Source organism: Oryctolagus cuniculus, chromosome 16 (assembly GCF_051225735.1).
Source record: "Oryctolagus cuniculus isolate XC-2025 breed Fujian yellow rabbit chromosome 16, ASM5122573v1, whole genome shotgun sequence".
Taxonomy (NCBI): domain Eukaryota; kingdom Metazoa; phylum Chordata; class Mammalia; order Lagomorpha; family Leporidae; genus Oryctolagus; species Oryctolagus cuniculus.
The window spans coordinates 49,415,869-49,439,785 of record NC_142882.1 but is presented as its reverse complement, the minus strand read 5'-3'; positions in this window follow the sequence as shown (position 1 = coordinate 49,439,785).

Here is a 23,917-nt window from a genome sequence, read left to right as displayed (position 1 = left end):
ACCTGGGCCATCCTCCACTGCACTCCCTGGCCATAGCAGAGAGCTGGCCTGGAAGAGGGGCAACCGGGACAGAATCCGGCGCCCCTACCGGGACTAGAACCCGGTGTGCCGGCGCCGCAAGGTGGAGGATTAGCCTATTGAGCCACGGCGCCGGCCTGTTGTCTAATTTTTATCAAGTCTTTTTTGTTACTTAGTTTTAGGAATTCCCTCTATATAGACTAGATATTAATACAGTACCAGATACATAATTTGCAAATATTTTCTCCTTTTATAAGAACTTCCCTTTTAACTGTTATTTTTGTCTTTTGGTACATGAAAATTTTAGTCTTTATGAAGTCCAATTTATCTATTTTTTCTTTGTTGCCTGTTTATTTGGGGCCATAGCCAAGGAATTATCTCCAACTTCAGTATCATGAAGATTTTGCCCACTATTTTCTGCTAACAGTTGCACAGTTTAAGATTTTACATTTAGATCATTGATTCATTTTGAATCTAGACTATCCTTTCCTCATTTAATGTTCTTGGCATCTTTTGACCATTTATACTAGGGTTTATTACTAGACTCTCTATTATTTTCCCTTGCTCAGTATGTCTGTCTGTCTGACATTGATATGATTACTGTAGACCTGTAATACTTTTTTTTTTTTTTTTGACAGGTAGAGTGGACAGTGAGAGAGAGAGAGAGAGACAGAAAGGTCTTCCTTTGCATTGGTTCACCTTCCAATGGCCGCCATGGCCAGCGTGCTGCGCACCGCGCTGATCTGAAGGCAGGAGCCAGGTGCTTCTCCTGGTCTCCCATGGGGTGCAGGGCCCAAGTACTTGGGCCATCCTCCACTGCACTCCCTGGCCACAGCAGAGAGCTGGCCTGGAAGAGGGGCAACCGGGACAGAATCCGGTGCCCCAACCGGACTAGAACCTGGTGTGCCGGCGCCGCAAGGCAGAGGATTAGCCTGTTGAGCCGCGACGCCGGTCCTGTAATACTTTTTGAAGTCAGGAAGCATGAGTCTTCCTGCTTTCTTTTTCTTTTTCACGACTGAGCTATTTGGGATCCCTTGAGAGTCCATATGAATTTCAGAATGAATTTTTCTTTCTTCAAAAAAAATCATTGAGACTTTGACAGGGATTGCGTTAAATCTGTGAATTGCTTTTGGTAATATTGACACTTCAACAACACTGAGGGGCCGGTGCCGTGGCGCAGTAGGTTAATCCTCCACCTGCGGTGTCAGCATCCCATATGGGCACTGGTTCTAATCCCAGATGCTCCTCTTCCAATCCAGCTCTCTGCTATGGCCTGGGAAAGCAGTAGAAGATGGCCCAAGTCCTTGGGCCCCTGTACCCACATGGGAGACTGGGAAGAAGCACCTGGCTTCTGGCTTCATATTGGTGCAGCTCCGGCCACTGCGGCCATTTGGAGAGGGAACCAATGGACGGAAGACTTTTCTCTCTGTCTCTCCCTTTCACTGTCTGTAACTCTACCTCTCAAATAAATAAATAAAATCTTTAAAAACATACTGAATTTCACAATTAATAAACATGGAATGTGTTGCCACTTATTTATGTACCCTTTAATGTCTTTCAGTAATATTTTGCAGTTTTCATTGTATCTTTTCCCTTTGTTAAATTAATTCTGAGGTATTTTATTCTTTTGATGCTGCTGAGAATAGAACTATTTTGTGATTTTCTTTTCAGATTGTCCATTATTAGCACAGAGAAATGCAACTGATTTTTGTGTGTCTTTTTTACAACATACTATTTTGCCTACTTTATTTATCCTAATAGTTTGTCAAGGAACTTTCAGGGTTTTCTACATACAAGATTATATTATCTGTAATCAGAGATAATTTTCATTCTTTCTTTCCAATGTGGGTATATTTCATCTCTTTTTTTTTTTTTTTGCTTGATTTTTCTGGCATGCACTGTCAGTCTTAAGCTGCCCCTGGAAGTGGCAAAAGTGGGCATCCTTATCTTATACCTAATCTTGGAGGAAACGTTTTCAACATTCACTATTAAGTATGTGTGCTGTGGGTTTTCTCAAACAACCTTGGTTATGTCAATGAGGTTTCCTTCTAGTCCTAGTTTTTGAGTGTTTTTATCATGAAAATGATGTTGAATTTTGTCGCTTTTTCTATATCCATTAACATGATCATATGGTTTTGTTCCCTCCATGAATGTGGTGTATTGCATTGCATTTTATTTGTTAAACCACTGTTGCACACCAAGAATAGATCTCAATTGATCATGTATAAATACTAAGCTAATTTGGCTTGGTGATATTTTGTTAAGGATTTTTGCATCAATGTTCATGAGGGATATTGGTCTGTAGTTTTTTTCTTGTGATGTCTTTGTTTCTCTTTGGTATCATGGTAATGCTGGTCTCACAGGATGACTCAGGAAGTGTTTCCTCCTCTTCAATTGTTTTGGAAAAGTCTGAGAAAGAGTAGTACTAAGTTTTAAGTATTTAATTCAATTTCTGTGAAATATAGATTTTTTTTGTCCCTCATTCCCTGAATAACTATCTTTTGTGTTTGATTTTTTGTAGTTATCTTTGTGGTTATCATGGGGATTGCATTTAATATTCTGAAGTTTTAATTTATGTAACTTAACATCAGTAACATACAAAATCTCTGCTCCTTTATAGCTCTGTCCCTGCCCCTTTGGTTGTTTTCATAAATTGCATCTTTATAAATTATATGCCCCAAATCATAAACTAATAATCTTTTTAAATGCATTAGTCTCTTAAACTATGTAGAAAAGAAAACACAGAGTTCCAGACCGAAGTTACAATAATACTAGCTTTTAAATTAATTGTTTTTGAAAGGTGTATTCATTTCTTAAATCATAAAGAAAGCAAAAATTAGAGTTGCCATTATTGAAATAATATTAGTTGTAATAATTGCTGCCATATTGACTTTCATTGAGATCTTTATTTCTTCATCTGACAGCTGTCTCACTATTCCCTCTAGCTACTCAAATCTGCTAATAGTAGTCAAATTCACTGGCCTATCTCAAGCACTTTACAACCAGTTAAATCCCACACAATCCTATAAAATAGGTCTGCTTTATGCCCATTACACAAATAAAGACATGGAGGCAACAATGTCTGTGCAGCATCTCAAGTCCCCTGGAGAACAATGGAGCTGAGGTTTCAGCCTGTGTCGTCTGGCTCCAGGGTCTCTGTTCTTCACCTTCACACCACTGCATAAAACTTCAAATGGCTCCCCATTACTCTCAGGACAATGTTCAAGTTCCTTCACAGTCTGCTCCCCGTTTATCTCTCCATCAACACCCCTACTCAAGCCCCCCACCACACTCCCATGACCCATTGCTCCATCACCAGTGAACTTCTTCCAGTCCCTTGAATGCATCCTTGCTCTTGCCCATGGTATTTCCTGTGCCAGGAACACTTCCACAACCATTTGCCTGCCTTATCCCAATTGCCCCTTCACACACACACTCACATCTAGAGAAAGGGACTTTCCATTTTGCTCCTAGACCTCAAAGTTGTATCCTGAAACTCCTTCCTTCTCTCCATACCTATTCCCATTCTGTGCTGGGGCTCCTAATCTCCACCTACAGCCTAATTGCCTCGATGACCCAAAGGCCTTCTTCAAACTTCATGCGGGCCCAGCCAGCATTCTTGCACTATCATTTTCCATTCACTTGCTGAGGTCCCAAATTCAGGACTTACTTAAGACTCTTCCTGTTCGATAAAACTTCAGTCTAACACTTCGGCAAATTCTACCAATCCTGCATCCAAGCAAGAAAATCCCAAATCAACCCACTTTTCACAGCAGTCTTGCCTGGAGTGATTCTGAAAGGTGAGTAAGTGAAGATGCACCTTCATGAATGGGATTACAAAGCAGGCTCAGGGAGCTCATTCGCCCCTTCTGGTATGTGTGGACTCAGTGAGAAGACTTCGATGAACCTCACCCAGGGCCCTCAACAGACGCCACCTATGCCAGCACCTTGATCTTGGATTTCCCAGCTTCTGGCAAGGTAAGAAACAAAGTTCTACTGTTTATACATGACCCAGTCTATGGTATTTGGTTAGAGAAAGCTGAATGGACAAAGACTGTTTTTTCTACCCTGGTTCAGCCAACTCTGACTTTACCTTCAACAGTTGTCTCATTGTCACTATGCCCAGCCACACTGTCCTTCTTTCTCTTGCTTGGAGGTACATTTAGCACTTTCTAGGATTGGATTCACCCATATGTGACAGAAAAACCCAAAATAAAGATGTCTTTCACATATTGCTTATTTCACTCTCAAGTAAAGACAATCAGGGATTATTTTTTTTAACTTTTATTTCATGAATATAGATTTCCAAAGTACAGCTTATGGATTACATTGGCTTCCCTCCCCCCAATGACTTCCCTCCCACCCGCAACCCTCCCCTTTCCCGCTCTCTCTCCCCTTCCATTCACATCAAGATTAATTTTTGATTTTCTTTATATACAGAAGATCAGTTTAGTATACATTAAGTAAAGATTTCAACAGTTTGCACCCACATAGAAACACAAAGTGAAAAATACTCTTTGAGTACTCGTTATAGCATTAAATCTCAATGTACAGCACATTAAGGACAGAGATCCTACATGAGGAGTAAGTGCGCAGTGACTCCTGTTGTTGACTTTACAAATTGACCCTCCTGTTTATGGCATCAGTAATCTCCCTATGCTCCAGTCATGAGTTTCCAAGGCTATGGAAGCCTTTTGAGTTCACCGACTCTTATCTTATTTAGACAAGGTCATAGCCAAAGTGGAGGTTCTCTCCTCCCTTCAGAGAAAGGTACCTCCTTCTTTGAAGACCTGTTCTTTCCACTGGGATCTCACTCACAGAGATCTTTCATTTAGGTGTGTTTTTTTTTTTTTTTTTTTTTTTTTTTTGCCAGAGTGTCTTGGCTTTCCATGCCTGAAATACTCTCATGGGCTTTTCAGCCGGATCTGAATGCCTTTAGGGCTGATTCTGAGGCCAGAGTGCTGGACAATCAGGGATTATTAAGGTACTTCCACAATCATCAGGGTCCCAGGCTTCTTATCTGCATGTAGTTCGACTATTCTCTGCACTTGCTTGTGTCAAGATGTTAACTGGAGCTCCAGCCATCACATTCACATTCCAGCCAGTAGGAAGCTCAAAAGGCATAATACTTTCCTTTAAGATGATGAATATCTTTTTTTTTTCATATAAAAAAGAGCTTTATTTGTTTATTTGAAAGGCATAGTTACAGAGAGAGAGAGAGGGAGACACATAGAGAAAGATCTTCCATCCACTGGTCCAATCCCCAGTTGGTCCCCATGGCAGGAGCTGGGCCAGTCTGAAGCCAGGAACCAGGGGTTTCTTTCAGATCTCCCACGTGGGTGCAGGGACCCAAGTACTTCAGTCATTCTCTGCCTTCCCAAATACATTAGCAGGGAGCTGAATTGAACTGGAGCATCAGGGATTCAAATAAGCACCCATAAGGGATACCAGCACTGCAGGCAGTGGTTTCACCTGCTATGCCACAACACCAGTCCCCGGGATGTATATTTTTAATCCCAGTGTCCAAAACCCAGTGACATGGTCCCTTCACACTTCAAGGCATGCTACATCAATAGTTCATTCATTTGTTGGTATAAAGTATCTTAATGGTACACATAAATCACAGATGTTTACTCACCCATTGAGGGATATTTGGGTTACTTCTAGAATCTCAACTATGAATATTCATGTGCAAGTTTTAGGGTAATCACAAGTTTTTATTTCTCTGGGACAGATGCACAAGGGTGCAATTACTAGAACAGAAGATAAGCACTTGTTCAGTTTTGTAAGATGTGTCATATGCTTTTTCTAGAGTGACTGTACCATTTTACATTCCCAACAGCAATCTAGGAGTGATCCAGTTTTTCCACATTCTTGCCAGCTTTTGAGTTATCGCTGTTTTTATTTTAGCTATTTAGTGACATTTCGTTACGATTTTAATTTGCATTTTCTTCATGGCTGATGATGTCGAATATTATTCCATATTCTTATTTTCTATCTGTACATTCTTTTCTATGAAATGTCACCTTAGATATTTGCCCATTTCCTAATGGTCTTGTTTCCTTTTTTTGCAGTTGAGCTTTGAGAGGGTTTTTTGGTATATTTTATACATAAGTCCCTTGTTAAAAGTGTGGTCTGTAAATATTATCTCTGAGTCTATAGCTTATTTTTTCAGTCTTCTCAAAAAGACTTCATAGAGCAAATGTTTTTAGTTTTGATGAAGTACAATTGAGCAATTTTTCCTTTTATGGATTGTGCTTTTAGTGTCAAGTCTAAGTATTATAAGCATAGCCCCAAGTACCAAAGATTTTGTCCTTTTTTCTTCCCTAAAAATAGTATTGGTTTGCATTTTATGTTTAAGTCCGAAAACTATTTTGAGTTTTTTTTAATTAGTTGTAAAAATTAGTCAAGGCTGCTTTGTTTATTTTTGGTCTATGGATATCGAGATGCTCCAGGAGCAATGCTTTTAAAGGAATCGAAGTGGGGGGGAAGGAGGAGGAAGAGGGGGAGGGGGAAGGGGGGGGAGGAGGGGGAGGAGGAGGAAAAGGAGAAATTACTAACAAGAGTTAGAATGAGTTCACTAAAACTAAATTAGGCCAAACTATCATTTAAAAAAAAAAACTCTTTTTTACACTAGATCTGGCGAATACCAACAAAATAAACTTAACATACATACTGATAGACAGAAACACAACCAGGGAAAGAGATACGGTGGTCCCGTAGGGCTTGATTGTGGCTGATATATTTTAAGAGCACATCAAGGCACAGCTCGTACCACTTGGCCCAAGACAGCAGCTTGGAGAGGAAAGGTCAGATAGGAAGGCAGTGTGACTTTCGAGGACTGCCGAAGACCATGAACTCCTTGTTTCACTGTCCAGGCTACTGAGCCTGGGAAAGAGTCCGCAGGAGGACATGAAGCAATGGTGAAATGTTCCATCTCAAGGGAAGAGGGAGAGGAGGGGTTCTATATGAGCTACGGGCACACTAAGCTAGGACAAGCAGGTGGAAGTTCCAGAACGCTCCATTTCAGCTCCATGTAAAAAAAGTCTTTCTAATAATTTGTGCTACATAATTATTGAATGATGTAGCTCAAAATATGGCCAATCCCTTCCTGCCAATCTCGCTGCATAAGCCATAGAGGAAAGACTGACATCATCTTTTTTTTTTTTTTTTTTTTTTTTTTTTGGACAGATAGAGTTGTCGACAGTGAAAGAGAGAGACAGAGAGAAAGGTCTTCCTTCTGCTGGTTCACTCCCCAAATGGCCACTATGGCCGGCGCTGTGCCTATCTGAAGCCAGGAGCCAGGTGCTTCTTTCTGGTCTCCCATGCGGGTGCAGGGGCCCAGGGACTTGGGCCATTCTCCACTGCCCTCCCGGGCCACAGCAGAGAGCTGGACTGGAAGAGGAGCAACTGGGGCTAGAACCCGGCAACCACGTGGGATGCCGGTGCCGCAGGCAGAGGATTAACCAAGTGAGCCATGGTGCCGGCCGACTGACACAATCTTATGAGCCCACAGACAAGACTAGAGTGTTCAGATTTGGAAGAAAAGGTTTTCTTACATACTGGAGTGGGCAGGTAAGATTTCAGAGTACAGAGTGCATTTCAGGTGTCTTAAGTAGATGTACTGAGCTTCAAGACATGGAGGTGGGAAGCTTGGCTAAGTGAAGAGATAACAAATTGCTCATGGTGGTTGAAGCAGAGATTTGTCATTTGGGGAAGTATTCATTAAAGGTGACTATTAGCTCCAGACCAATGATTAGTTGACATGGTAGCAATGACTGAAGGAATGCTATTCCTGGCCATAAGTCTCAACCTAACAATTGAGAGGAGGACCAATACCTGAGTCTTTTTCCATAAAATCAACATACACGCATTTCTCCAACTGAATTTTAAATGGAATCACAAAATGTTAGAAATAGGTGGGGGAACCTTGGTTCACTTGGATAATCCTCCGCCTGCAATGCCGGCATCGCTTATGAGCGCCGGTTCTAGTCCCGGTTGCTCCCCTTCCAGTCCAGCCCTCTGCTGTGGCCCAGGAGGCCCTGCACCCTGGGCCCCTGCACCCGCATGGGAGACCAGAAGAAAGCACCTGGCTCCTGGCTTCAGGCCGGCGCTGCGCCAGCCGTAGTGGCCATTTGGGGAGTGAACCAACAGAAGGAAGACCTTTCTCTCTGTCTCTCCCTCTCACTGTCTATAACTCTACCTGGCAAATAAATTTTAAAAAAAGAGAAAGAAATAGAAAGAGCCTTAGATAACATCACTTTCAATCTACCCACTTTATAAGGAAAAAAAGAAGAAAAGTGAGTTCAGAAAAGTTCAAAGATTTTACTCCAGAAATGTCATATCTAATTAGCGATGGGAGCTCAGACCATACTTCTGGACCTTATTAGTACTTATTAGTTATTTCCATGTGCAGAGAGCTTCACATGCATTATATAACTTAACCCTCACACAGTCCCATAACCTAGTTACTATTATTGGTTGTATTATTTATTATTATTCTCAGAAAACTGAGGCTCAAAGAAGAAAAATTACTAGTTCAAAATTTCCCAGCTAGAAAGTAGACGGGCCAAAAGTTTAACTTAGGGTACCGATGCTTAACACAACACACTCTTCTTAAGATTTTCCTATTACTTTTATTTTACAAAGGTAATTGGAGTGCAACTACACAGATTTGTAAAAAAAAAAAAAAAAAAAAAGTTAGTAATCTGCCTCTCTCCTTTGCCCATACTCCCCTTGGGGGAAACAATGTGTCTAGGTGGGTGCAGATGATCTAAGACTTTCTTCTAAGGCAGCACCAAACACTTGGACATTAGGTTATGCTACCTCCTAGTTCAGTCTTCTTTCTCCAGTAGCCAGCTACCTGCAAATGGAAACAGTACAATAAAGGAAAAGAGATCTTTGCAGTGACTGGGCAACTAAGTGACCACTGCTTGTATCAGACTGATATTTGACAAAGGCCCACTACATTCATAACTCACCGGAACAGGAGGCTTCACAGACCTGGTGATCAACATTTTCTGGTGAGATGTACCCTGGCGAAGGCATGTAAATTCAACTAAAATTGGCAGATCTGAATGTGTGAGTGCCTGTGCTACAGAATGTTATTTTGCTCCAATCATGATGTCTGTTCCTGCTATGCAAAGTAGATCTGGATGCTCAGTTTCAGTCTGGAAAACTCTTGAAGAGGAGTCTTTTCAGTGTGGATCCTGAGGGGCCTTAGTAGATGTGCTGGAAGTGTGGTGCACATGCTTGCTCCTAGTCCACAGAGAAGAAGGGTGCTCCTTTCCCCTCTTCAGAATAAACAAATTGTCCTTTGTCATGTGACAACTATATCCAAATACTTGCTTCTATTCTGAGGAAGTGACAGATTAACTGGGGTGGCATTAGTTCATTCTTTCTAATCAGACATTTAACATACAGTGCACAATATAACCCCAAAATAAAAATATGTATTTATTCTCCCCTACCTTGATTTGTCCCATGTTCCTTTCAAAATTGGTGAGGGGAGGAGCTGCCACAAAGTGATACCTATATTGTGCCATTCCCCTCTCAAAATGTTCTTTTTCCAAACTTTTCAACTGAAAAGTTTTAACTTCCTTTAGAATGTCTCTCTCTTCATACAATTTAACAGCAGATCAAAATATTTCAAACAATTTAACAGCAGATCAAAATATAAGATCAACATCCACAGTGGATGCATCCAAAATAGGAGCACTTTTCCTTGTATCTAAAAATAAACTGCAACTATTTCAATTCCCGGAACAAATCAAGTGATTCGGGAAGGGTGAATTCACAGCACTACCTACGGAGTGACTGCCATCCCATTCACCTCCTCATTATGCAATTCACCATGCAAATGTAACAATGGTTTCGACCATTGCCAATTTGGCACCAACTTTCTTGAAGAAACAGCCTTGATTAGAAAATAATTGTACTTCTTCCTCACTACTGTTACCACACCTGAACTTTGCGTTTCCTATAAGGTACAGCAGCAAAACTGCATCTTTCAACCCTGCCTCTTTTATCTGATGTAGTGGATGACAGGTAATCTAGCTGAAAGTTCCGACAATTGCACCACCAGAAAAACACTGGCTGATGAAATCTGAGCAGTTATCACACTAACCATCACCTGTCAAGCCTCTTGCTTCAATTTAAGGGCGCATCAATTTTCTGAAGAGGAAATCAAGGGCAAAGAATAAAAGCGCTTCAGATAAACACTGACAAAGGCCCTTTCTGCCTTTTTTTTTTAATTTATGATGGGATGTACTATCATAGGTTGCTCCGTGAGGTTTTATCAACTGTCCTGATACATCCCAGATAGCTCAGAATTCTTTGGCCATTGATGAAGTGCTATACTTGCACTTACTGAAAGGGCAGAAGATTTCCAACTGAAAATTACTTCACTAAATACCACAAAGATATTGAAGGCAGAGAGAGCCTGGAGAGGGAACAAATGACAGCTGCATATAACAATGAACCTCTCAGTTCTTCAGGCTGGCAGACAAGACTGATTAGAGTAAGAACATGAAATAATGTTTTCTTTAAGCCAGAGAGCGTATTGTGTAAAGTGTCAGCTACAAAGAGTTCATATGTTCTTTGTGGTGGATTGGGAATATGGTGTTGCCAACCATGCTCACAGTGTGGCCTGTCACAGCTTCCAGACCAGGATTTTCTCTGAATGTATCTGGTTACTGCATTCTAAATATGCACGCAAATAATGCTGAAAGCAAAGATATGGATCAGGGAAATAAAAGAAAGACCGAAACAGAGTTTGTGGGGCACTTAGGATTTGATCCATATTTCTTTTGAGGGTTGAAAATCTTGAAGTTGAGCCTTATCTATCATTCTTTCAATGTGTTTCAAAGGAAACCAACATGCAGAGAAAAACTAGTTTTGACTGGTCTTAGAGCATATGGTTTGATGTAAGGATAGCTTTGGTATTTTCTCACTACTCAATCTCTGGTTACAACTGGGCCCAATGGCACATGCACTCAGTGTATCAGAGTTGTGGGAGCTCTTGCAGGGGGTGCCAATTACTCAGTCTGTTGGCTTCTTCAGGCTGTGAACCCTTTGGAAGACAAAGCAGTCTGGGATGGAGATGTCAGCTTTATTAGCAATGGAATGAGACTGGAAGTTAAAGTGAGTGGGTTGGAACCACCTTCCCCTGAATGCTTACCAAGCAAAGCACAAGAGGATGGGGGCAGCTTGCTGGCAAGTAAGTCCTAAAGCAAAGCACCAAAGAACATGCAGGCCACCTCTGCAGCTGAATCTCTTGTCTGTGTTCCCAGCTGGGTAAGTAGTTGTTCCTTCAGGATGCACAGCCCTCCAAAACGAGCAGGGCAGGCACTTGGGAAAGTGGTTAGGACGCCACTTGGAATGCCCACATCCCACACTGGAGAGCCTGTATTGAGTCCCAGCTCCTGTGCTTCCAATCCACTTTGCTGCTAATGTGTACCTTGGGAGACAGCAGGTGATGGCTCCAATACATGGGTCCTTGCCATCCACATGGGAGACCCAGATGGAGTTCTGGGGTCCTGGCCTCATCCTGGCTCAGTCCTGGCTATTGCTGGCATTTGGGCAGTGAACCAGCAGAAAGAAGATCTTTCTGTCTATCTCTATGTCTCTCTGTCTTTCAAATAAATAAAAATACTTAATAAAGAAAAGGACAAAATAGTGAGGGAGGTATATTCTAAACTCTGGTTTATCCAGAAAATAACTGTCTCTCTGTTCCTGATCTGTTTATATAACAGATTACTCATTATAACTTTGAGAATTTGAATGCAAACTATAAATGCATATCACTATATTTTCTTGGATGATGAGAATATTTCACTTATTCGGCAGTAAAAGGAGAGTAGAAACTTAAGATCTCATAATCATTTTCATATGAACTTATTTACCTGATGCATTAAATTAAGCAAAGAAAAAAAACATGCAACTGCATAAAAAGAATCATAGTCTGAGACCAGTTGAATACAGAGCAGTGGTAAAAAAAAATTAATTGTAAATCCCAAGATTTAATGCAAAATATGGGGTGCATAAAAGTTTCAGGCTTCTCACTTCACCAAATCCAGAACTAAACATACTTTTTTATATTCTTCAGCTTCTTGCAAGTCTTTTTCACTCTCTAACATACACTGAAGATTGGTATTTGCAACCTCCAACCTGTGCTGGCAGCCTGGGGTCATCACCCAGGACTCTTGCAGGATCTCTGCCAGCTTTTCAATGGCATAATTTTCAGCATTTTCAGTTCTCATTTTTTCAATCATTTTTCTGGTTGTTTTCTTTTTCATACTTCCTCTTTGACCAGTTGCTTCACTGTGCTGGTATTAATCTTGATCTGCCTTAAATGAGGATCGACCCTGGTCCTAGAGCGCCACGGGCAGAGGGGTATGGAGCAAGTGCCTTGTTATAACCCTATAACATCTCTCTTTGGTTCTCACACTTTCTCAAAGCAGTGTTCTGGCATAACACACCGCTTTCCTGTTTATTTATGTCTTCTAGGAAACTCAAAGTCCTTACAGACATCTCATCAATTTGCACAGTATTCCCATGACTAACAAATGAGTAAGGAAGAGCAAGGCTGAAAGAAAAGAGATGTGAGGACAGCTGATGTTGCCCAAGTTACTCAGTGAAGCCATGCCAGAGAGCTAGCTGCTGGGTAGCTGAACCACCTGCCTGAGCCTCTGCTGATGCTGCGCTGCCTACTCCCAGGTGGAGGGTTCTCTGACTGCATTGCTCCTCACAGCTCTTCCTATGGGGGACCTCCTGCCTGTGCTGAACATGCAGCCTTAGAGGGTACAAAAGGATTTAGTCCCCCAGGATAGCGTTGAATAGCCTAGAAATCCATATTTCTATCTGCTTGCATGCTGAAGGAAGCAAATTCACAAATATGCAAACTATCAAATAGATTGTTCACACTCTCTTATCGGGATCAACTGCCTGCCTTTCTCCAAAAAATTGGAAAAGGGAGATTGTTTAAATTTTCATTTTTTGTCATTTTCTAAATATGTTTTATATGGCAATCTTGTGGTTTCTGTTCATTTCCAGTCTCCCTTTCTCAGAGGTACTAGACAAAAGGGGAAGGACAATGGTAGTTATGGTTAGACAGAACTGGACTCCCTTACCACTTCCCTGGGCAGCATTCTTAACAGCTCTAACTTTGGTTTCTTGTCTGAAATGTCCCAAGCATACTGTAGTATTAAATGAGATGACAGCATCCAGATGGATCATCCAGGCACATCCAAAAACTGTTCATGAACATTCTTCAACTGTCCATTTCCTCTATGGAAATGTTGGTGGTTTTTTTTCTCCAAGATTCTCGATGATTTTCATGTTTGGATCAATCCATATGTCTTTCACTTGTTTGTTTTCAGGGGATTTTTTAAAAATTAAAACTAGTTTTGCTTGGTGCTGGAGTTGTGCAATAGGTTAGGTTGATATCCCATATCAGAGTTCTGCTTTTAGTCCCAGCTGCTCTGCTTCTGGTCCAGCTAGCTCCCTGTGAGTGTGCAAGTAATAGCCCAGGTGCTGTGGCCCCTTCCATCCATCTGAGAGACCCAGATGGAGTTACTAGCTCCTGACTTTGGCCTGGCTCAACCCAGGCTATTGTGGGAGTCTTTGGGAGTAAATCAGTGGATGGAAGACCTCTCTCTCTGTCACTTTGTGTTGCTTTGCCTTTTAAATAAACAAATATATCTTTTTAAAAAGGTAGCATGGCTTTCCTACACAAGTCATGAAAATGGCAGTGGCTGAGATGATGATACTACAAATGGGAAGCTATTTTGCAACAGTAATGTTTCTGGTAGAAATATCTGGACTCTAATTTGGCTCTTGGCAGCCTTTTATAATAGTCATTGTACTATTAGTTTTGCCTTAATGATTGAGGAAAGAAATAGGTTCACCTCACTTAAGAGTATACCACCAGGAGAAGTATTATTTTCTTGCATCCTAGATGCACTATGTTAATATGTTGATGGTGGTAGCTAAGGATAGAGGGGAATAACCCCTTCTGTTCTGTCGAAGTAATTTATAGGTTGGCAAAGGATTAAGAATCACTATTTTACAGAAACAAATGCACTTTGGTCAAAGCTAGCAAAAATGAATAATGCAGTATTTGAGCTTGCATGGTTATGTTAGTAAGAAAGCAAATTGACAGCAAATTGCTCTTCTGTCAGCACTGGCCTCCTTTGGGTAGGAAAATATTAGCAACCATAAAACAAGGGAGGGGGGACAATTGTTAATTCTAAAACAGGGGGACATAGTCAGTCAGACAGCTGTCCCTCCTCTGTAGCTCTGGGTGCTTTCCATTTGGTAAAAGAAGAGAGTAGCAGTATTTTTTTTTCTTTACATTATATTGCCAGGTCTAGATAAAAGTCAAGATAATTGATAATATAATCAAAGGCATTTCTTCCTGTCACTTTAGACTTCTGCTATGATTGCGAGGAAGAGTGTCACTCTTCCTTTTCATTTTTAAGGTGACTTTAGGGGAAGATATTTACCCTAGAAGTTAAGATACCTGTGCCTATGTCCCGTATCAGAGTGCCTGGCTTCTATATTCAGCTCCAGCTCCAGCCTCCTGCTAATGTGGACCCTGGTAGGCATTGGTGATGGATCAAATAACTGCCACTTACATGGAAGACCTGAACTGCTTCAGCTCTGTAAGGAGGTTATTGCGGATATTTAGGGAGGAACCGGCAGATAAAGAATCTCATTCTCTCTCTCCTTCTCTCCCTCTGTCTCCCAAATAAATAAATAAAAATCATTTAAAGTGTTCAGATTCAGGGGACCAACCTTTTCACCTTTACCTAGGACTGGGGAGATTCTCTTCCTTATGAGGCTTCTCTTCTGCTCTCACAGGGAGTCACATCACAGAACTTGCCACTCCCTTCAGCCCACAGGGATGTGACTTCTGATTGGCCCTGTCAGAACCCACGGGAGCCCGGTTTGCTACTACTGGTCATTATGACAAGGTCTGTGACAAAAATGCAGAAGTTTAACTGCCTCATTTTCCTTCCATTAATAAGTTATGGTCAGGAAATTCCACTAACCACACACATCAGTTGGTAAAAATTACATGATTCTGACCACAGAATAAGTTAGTTCCAAATCCTCACTAGAGTGAAACCAAGCACAAAATCTAGATGTAGAAATGCACTAGATTTCCTTTACTTAACAAAAAGAACTGCTCCCCAAGAAATATAAAATGGGAACTCTTTTCTTTCTTAATCTCATATAGGCTTGCAGTACATTTGTACATGTGCCTGTCTCCTCCTGGGTCTGTGTTACACCTGCGTGCCACTTATTTCTCTCCTCAGGTTGCATAATTAATTCTTTTTTTACTCAGAGAAATTATTGTATTTTTGTTATTCTAAAGCCCTATTACAAAGAAGAGATGCTAATGGTACTCAGAATTGCCTAAGCTGTGCTCTCATGCACTTTAAGGCAAGCAGTTTAAAATGTATATGTCAAAGAGGTTTCTTGGCTTGAAGTAATATTTGCAAAAACATTACCAAATCATTAGTCTGGATACTATTATAGTAAACTGCATTAACAACTTTTAAACATTCTTAAACTTAAAAAAAAGCAAATAATACATTTAACATGTTTAGAAACATAAAGTTCATGTTCTAAAAATCGCAAACATTTTTATGACACCATGGATCAAAGGTTTCAGTTTTGTTTCATGATAAAACTCAAATGAAATCGGTTATTTATACATACAATTTGGAGCTGATCATGGGAAAATCACTTTTGTAAGCTCCCAGTGAAAGACACAGAAAATAATAGAAGGTTAAAATTCTTTCAAACCTATTTTTAAAAAAAATTTTTAATTGGTCTCCCATATGGGTGGCAGGGGCCCAAGTACTTGAGCCATTATCAACTCATTTCCCAGGTGCATTAGCAGGGAGCTGGATCAGCCCCAGTTGTTTGGGTCATTCAGGGAGTGAAACAGCAGTTGGAAGATCTCTCTGTATCCATCAATCTCTTTCTCTTCTAACTCTGTTCTGCAAATAAATAATAAATCATTCTTAAAAATCAAATTTTAGTTGAATGTATTTTATTTTGTATCACAGCTACACTGTTCAGCTGGTGGAAACGATACACTGACTTTTTAAGGGATAACATTCCATAATGGAGATTTAATTACTTGCCATTTAATTAAGTCCCAAAGCTATTGTGTTTCATTCAAAATAAATTCTGAAATTAACACTTTAAGCAAACAGATAATTGCAAAATGCAAATATCTTTCATAAATTCTTTGAAGACAGAAAGTTTGTTTTCCATTTCCCCTACACGCTCCATGGCATGCAGCAGACAATAAATATTCTATGAAACAATGGAAATAAAGATCATAATAGCTCTTGATTCCATGATTCTAAAAATCTAAGAAATACATATTTTACAAAGAATTAAAGTACATGTTTATGATTTTTCATTCATCTCAATGGAATAAATTATGACTTCCTCTTAAAAGACAAAAAGTCAGTTGTCTGCTTCTAATTGAATGGAATGGATATATCTAACACTGATAAAAAAAATCCCTTGTGGTATTAAGACAGACACTTCTTCCTAACATGTAGAAATTCTACTTTGAGGTTTATGATGATAATTTTGTATTCCAACATTTTACTTCCAATTTACAAAACTCTTCTTCAAAGAACAACCAGAAACACAGATGATGGAATTTGGTGGGAGTACAGCAGACATGAACTAAAACAACTAGTAGATGAAGCACCTTATGGGAAAAGGCACAAGGTCTGGTTTTTGTTTTTGTTAGTTCTTTTTTCTCATGCCTGAACTGGTTTTGCATTCATTCCCCTTACACACAGAAAGACACACATGTACTCAACAAATTCACAGATAATGAGAAGGCAGTGGATAGTTTAATGAGAATTACTGACTCTGGGATGCTAGTTACGTATATGGAGTTGAATCCTGTGAGTTATGAACGCAAAATTGCCTAGAAAGCACAAGAAGCTTGGCAAATACTCACAGCGTAGAATACAATGCTTTAATACAGCTAAATGATTTAATGACAAGTAGGGAATTACTGTAAAATATAATGCTGGCGGAAGGCTGGAAAAAGCACCTGCTGACTGCACGGAGAAATCCAACATGGATGCCAGGAAGGCAGCACAATGCGCAGCTGCTGCACGGTTGCCAGTTCCTCCTATACTGTTATTACTGTTCAGCAGTCCTGAAATCTGAATGACAGTGGCCTGAGCCCTTTCAAACAACAGAAAGAAGGTCAATTTTTGTAATGAGGAAATGGAAGTGGTGGCGCCGAAGATCACTGACCCTTACAGTTTCTTGTGCGATGAAGGAGCAGTGAAGTGCGCCAGGAAATTATGGTGTAGGAGAGCAGTGACACCACCATCATAAAACACAGAACCAAGGAACAGGGAACAAATGCATGGCAATGTGCATAAATCAAATAGACGACATCAACCCTGGGTTTATGCCTATGCTCAAACTGTGAAAAAGTGGGTCCAATGGTGAAAGGAAAAGGCTAAGGACCAACAATTCAGTTCAAGAGTCTAAAATGATGCTGTGTACCAGGAACAGTGTGTAAGACATTGAGCAGCTGGATGGTCCAGGAAGTGACCCATCAGAGCAGATTCTGGTCAAGGTGATAGAGCAGGATCTGCAACACCTGCTGCCCTGCCAGGGATTGGTTACCTTGTTAATTCCCAGTGGTTGTGTGGGTCTGGGACTCCACCAGGAAGCCAATGAGCTCAGGCCAAGAAGTGAGGTGAGAATACTTGGTCCTGGGCCAGAAGACATTTGTGCACTGGTGCAGCATGATTTCAATGTTCACTGAAGGCTACTAGGGCATCCCAGTGGAGCATCAGCACTACCTTTAACTCTGCTTCAGTTACCATCTTGCCAACACACACAAGGGAAGAATCTTGTTAGCAGAACTAACTGGGCACTTGTCCTCCGGGTGGGTGTTTAGTCTGGCAGTTAAAATGCCTGTGTCCCACATCAGAGAACCTGAGTTCTGTTCCCATTCCCAGCTCCAACTCCTGATTCCAGCTTCCTGTTAATGCAGATCCTGAGAAGCAGCAGTTGTTGGTTTAAGTAGTTGAATTCCTGCCACCTATGTGAGAGACCTGGATTTCCTGGCTCCTGGGTCCTGGCTTTGGCCTAGCCCAGCCTCAGCCATAGTAGGCATTCAGGGAGTGAACCTATGAATGCAAGTTCTCTTTGTCTCTCAGTATGTTTCTCTCTGGGCCTCTCAAATAAAATTTAAAAAGAACTTGTCTTTGATATATGATTGCCTTTTTGTATTGTACATCTTCTGATGTTATGCTAACAAATCACCATCAGATTCATCACCCAGGAGAATCTGAATAAGACAAGAGATGTACTAAACTTATTTAATTAATGAAGTTTATTTAATAGGATAATAATCTGATGCTTCATTATCAGATGATTCAAGGAACTTGAGAGATTTTTATGATGCCATCCTAGACCTCCCTTTTGGCAATGAAGCTGAATTGTAATTCTGATAAGATCTGACCAGATCTTACAAAAACACATATGGAATATATGGTTTTTCTTTTTTTCCTTAGGAAGCTTTTATTTAATAAACATAAATTTTATAGGTACAGCTTTTGGAATATAGTGGTTCTTCCCCCCATACCTGCCCTCCCATCCCTGCTCCCATCCTACCTCTTACTCCCTCTCCCATCCCATTCTTCATTAAGATTCATTTTTAATTATCTTTATATACAGAAGATCAACTCTATACTAAGTAAAGATTTCAATAGTTTGCACTCACAGACACACAATGTATAAAGTACAGTTTTAAAAAATTTATCAATTTAGTAATCACAGGAATCTTAAGGACCATCAATGGGAAACACTGGCAAATAGGACACAGAACAAAGATACGGATGTGTGAATACTTTAAAGGAATATACAGATCAAGTATTAGTGATCTTCTGCCATGGATTAAATGTGATTAGGGCTGGTGCTATGGCTCACTTGGCTAATCCTCCGCCTGTGGCGCTGGCACCCCGGGTTCTAGTCCCGGTTGGGGCACCGGATTCTGTCCCGGTTGCTCCTCTTCTAGTCCAGCTCTCTGCTGTGGCCCAGGAGGGCAGTGGAGAATGGCCCAGGTCCTTGGGCCCTGCACCCGCATGGGAGACCAGGAGGAAGCACCTGGCTCCTGGCTTCAAATCAGTGCAGCGTGCCAGCTGCAATGCACCAGCCGTAGCAGCCATTTTGAGGGTGGACCAATGGAAAAAGGAAGACCTTTCTCTCTCTCTCTCTCTCTCACTGTCTAACTCTGCCTGTCCAAAAATTTTTTTAAAAAAATGTAATTAGATGAAGATGATTCTACTGCCAGTGGCTAAGATCCTTATAAGCACTTGAAAGGAAAAAAGGAACTGTAACCACTGTAGGGACTTCTCACAGGGGACAATGGAAGAAATGATCAGCTCACTTTTAAAAAAAATTTAAAAAGAGGGGCCGGTGCTGTGATACAATAGGCTAGGCCTCCACCTGTGGTGCTGGCATCCCATATGGGCGCCGGTTCGTGTCCCAGATGCTTCTCTTCCAATCCAGCTCTCTGCTTATGGCCAGGGGAAGCAGTGGAAGACAGTTTAAGTGCTTGGGGCCCTGTACCCACACTGGAGACTTGGAATAAGCTCCTGGTTCCTAGCTTCAGCTCAGCTCAGCTCTGGCCACTGCAGCCAGCCATTTGGAGAGTAGGAAGGGGGATGGAAGACCTTTTCTCTCTGCCTCTCTCTATGACTCTGCCTCTCAAATAAATTAATTAAAAATTTTTGAAAAATATTTTAAAAAAAGAATCCCAGCTTTTCTGCTTCTGATCTGACTTCCTATTAATGTGCCTGGGAAGTAGCAGATGATGTCTCAAGTCCTTTAGTCCCTGTTCTTCATGTGGGAAACCTGGATAGAATTCCTGGTTCCTGCCTTTGGCCTGGTCCAGGCTTGACTACTGTGATCATTTGAGGAGTGAACCAGTAGATCAAAGATCTCTCCTTGCTCCTCTGATTTATATATATGTGTGTGTGTGTGTGTGTGTATATATATATATATATATATACCTTTAAAATTTTAATTAAAAAAAGGAAAAATGGTTTTCAGGCCATAAAGTGGAGAGCATTTGAGTCAGATTTTCAAAAATAGTTATTACTCAGAAAATGCATCAAGGTGGATAGTATGTTTGAGATTCAGTGATTATGTGACATTAATAAGCAAATGCAGATTGAAGACAAACAATGGTGATGAAAATGGGTAAAAAAAATGGCCAGCGTCACGGCTCAATATGCTAATCCTCCACCTGCAGGGCCGGCACACCAGGTTCTAGTCCCGGTCAGGGCACCGGATTCTGTCCCAGTTGCTCCTCTTCTAGTCCGGCTCTCTGCTGTGGCCCAGGAGGGCAGTGGAGAATGGCCCAAGTCCTTGGGCCCTGCACCCTCATGGGAGACCAGGAGGAAGCACCTGGCTCCTGGCTTCAGATCAGCGCAGTACGCCAGCCGCTATACGCCAGCCGCAGCTGCCATTGAGGGGTGAACCAACAGAAAAGGAAGACCTTTCTCTCTGTCTCTGTCTCTCTCTCATTGTCCATTCTCCCTGTCAAAAAAAAAAAATGGGTCAAATAATAAAAAAAAAACAGGCTTATCTTTATTCTACCTTGCAGTGTACCAAAATTGAAGTTTTTTAGAGTAAAAAAAGATGAACTGAAGTTTCAGCTTCTTTAAGTCTTTGCCTTCAAGGGGTGTCATTTTGAGGCAACACATACAAAGGGGAATAAAATGTCCATAAACTTGAACAACTGAGCACTCCTTCATACATTCCAAGATGACATCATAAATGAACCATAAGTGAAATAATTGTAAAGAATGCAATATTGAGGGGCCAGCACTGTGGTGCAGGGGGTTAAAGCCCTGACCTGCAGCGCCGGCATCCCATATGGGTGCTGGTTCAAGTCCTGGATGCTCCACTTCCAATCCAGCTCTCTGATAATGCGCCTGGGAAAGCAGTGAAGAATGGCCCAAGTCCTGTGGGAGACCTAGAAGAAGTTCCTGGCTCCTGGCTTCAGATTGGTGTAGCATCAGCCATTGTAGTCATTTGGGGAGTGAACCAGCAGATGGGAGATATCTCTCTCTCTGCCTCTCTGTAACTATGCCTTTCAAATAAATAAATCAATCTCAAAAAAAAAAAAAAAAGATTTAAAAAGCATTCTTCTGGATAGACTTTTATCAAAAGTATTAATAGGATACAGTTTATACAGTTTTGGTTTGGTTTTTTTTTTTTTTTTTTTTTTGGACAGGCAGAGTTAGACAGTGAGAGAGAGAGAGAGACAGAAAGAAAGGTCTTCCTTTTTCCATTGGTTCACCCCCGAAATGGCTGCCACAGCCGGTGTGCTGCGCCAATCCAAAGCCAGGTGCTTCCTCCTGGTCTCCCATTCGGGTGCAGGGCCCAAGGACTTGGGCCATCCTCACTGCCTTCCTGTGCCACAGCAGAGAGCTGCACTGGAAGAGGAGCAACCGGGACAGAATCTGGCGCCCCAACTGGGACTAGAACCCGGGTGCCAGCGCCGCAGGCAGAGGATTAGCCTAGTGAGCCGTGGTGCTGGCCAATAGGATACAGTTTAACACAACAACGGATATTTTGAAAACCATTATTATCAAAAGTAAATTTTCTTTGGAATTATAACTCCCCATGGGAAGGGGTTGATTACCATGGGGTCTTCACTACAGTAGGCTTCTTCTACACATCAATAGATAAGGTGTCTCTTTAGGATCCTGGGAGTTTTCAATCCTGGGGCTAACATGATACCTGCAACTTTTTGTTGTAATGTAACCCCAACACAGTGTAATTGAGCACCCCACTTTTCAGCACAGTTCTCAGCACCTAAAAGGTCCTCAATGAATGCCAGCTTTCTTAATCTTCTCATTTTCCTTCCTCCCCATTCTCACCCTTGCTGGGGAAGCCAGCAGCCTAACACATGGAGCCATCCAACTGCAAGAGCTTCATTTGAACAGGGATCCTCTCAGATAAACAGGTGTAAATAGAACCTTTTCTTCAGGTCACAACATGCTCAGCATAGCAGGAGACAAAGATGTTTAAAAACAGGTTTCAGATGCAGATGCACACTTAGTTAAATAGCTGACTGCACTACATACAAATAAATCTCCAAGTCCAATGGCATGGCTTAATGGAATACATACGTAAGAATCTCTAAGTCCAGTGTTATGAAAAAATCAAGAATGTCCATAAAAGAATCTTTAAATGATGCCATTTATTCCAAAAATACTCAAACTTAAAAAGTTATGTTTTCTGTTCCAAGTTTAAATGCTTATAGCTGGAGCAAGAAGAACCAGCACTTGGATATATAATAGCTGGAACACTTGAGTCATTTTAAAACCCACAAATGGTGTTTTAGAAAGAGTGTACCTCCCTATCAGCACAAGTAGGTTGTGTTTTTTTTCACATGCAATGACTTCTGTTTCTACCCCCTGCCTGAGTGCATCACCCATTACTGACATGGCCCGACTCTGCACCTCCACACAGCTCTCCCCACTCTCCTCAAATAGGAAAAAACACTTTGCCCAGCAGGTATTTTTTTAATAGATAAAAACAGCATTAGTGGCTCATTATCTTTTTCTAAGCACAGATTATTTACCACTATTATTTTTTCTAGAATATTTCAGTTTTTCTTCTCAGAAATGTGCCATATTTTTAAGGCCTTTTTGAAGAATAAATAAAATCTTGTTTCAAAATAAATATTCTAGAAATTCTTTATAAAAGACAAACTATTGTATTTTGAACATCTTTTTTCTTTTTTTTTCCGCTAGAAGCCCTAATATAGTAATGCAGCAATAATTGCTATTTTATAATCTCCTGAATATTGAACTATTTATTATGCAAATTTACACTCTTTGGAGTATGCACCCCCCAGGCATAGAGTTCTTTCTTGTTCACATATTTGACTTTCACAGCTTCCGCCAGTCAGTGCAGAGGCATCTTGATATTTACCAGTTCCAGGCATAAACAGATTTCTGCCTGACACATGGCAGTTACACATCCTGTTCTTTGTTTTAAAACTGAAGAAAGACATATGGTAGATTTGCAAAATTAGAGGGGACACTTTTTTTTTGTAATAGCTAGGAGATGTTTCCAGCAGGATTTTATTCTCATTATAATGTCTGCAGAGCCCTGGGGCCATTTGTAACTCTGTGAGCCACAGCAAAATGTGGCAACCTAAGATACGTTAAGCTGAACCATAGGAAATTGTCATTTTGTGGGTCAAAAATGCTGAGCATCATGATTTCAGGTGGTTCAATCTCATGGTTGCCACATAACATGCTCTTTCTTATGTTGGGGAGAACCTGCTCAGGAAAATGCTATACACACACTCCTCAGGAAAAAGATTTCCTACATGGGGTGGATTTTCATAATCCAATATTTTAAATAATTTTTATGTATTTATTTCATTTATTTGAAAGGCCAAGAGATAGCCATAGCAGAAGAGCTTTCATCCACTGGTTCACTCCCCAAATGTCATCAATGGCTGGGTTCAGCCCAAGCCAAGAGCCTGGAACTCCATTTGGGTCTCCCATACCAGTGGTAGGGACCTAAGTACTTAAAGCATCACCTGTAGCCTCCCAGGGTTGTGCATCAGCAGGGTTGTGCATCACAGTGGAGCCAGGACTCAAACCCAGGCATTCAGATGTGAGCGTTACCTTAACTGCTGTGCCAAACACCCATACTGAAATATCAATATTTAAGTAGCTTTAATATGTACTACCAAGTCATTTCACGCAGTGCAGATGTGACAAGTGCATGTGCTGCCACAAAAGCTGGTATTTGTCCAGTCCTGCACAGCCCTCCTCCTACCAGGAGAAGCAGACCTTTT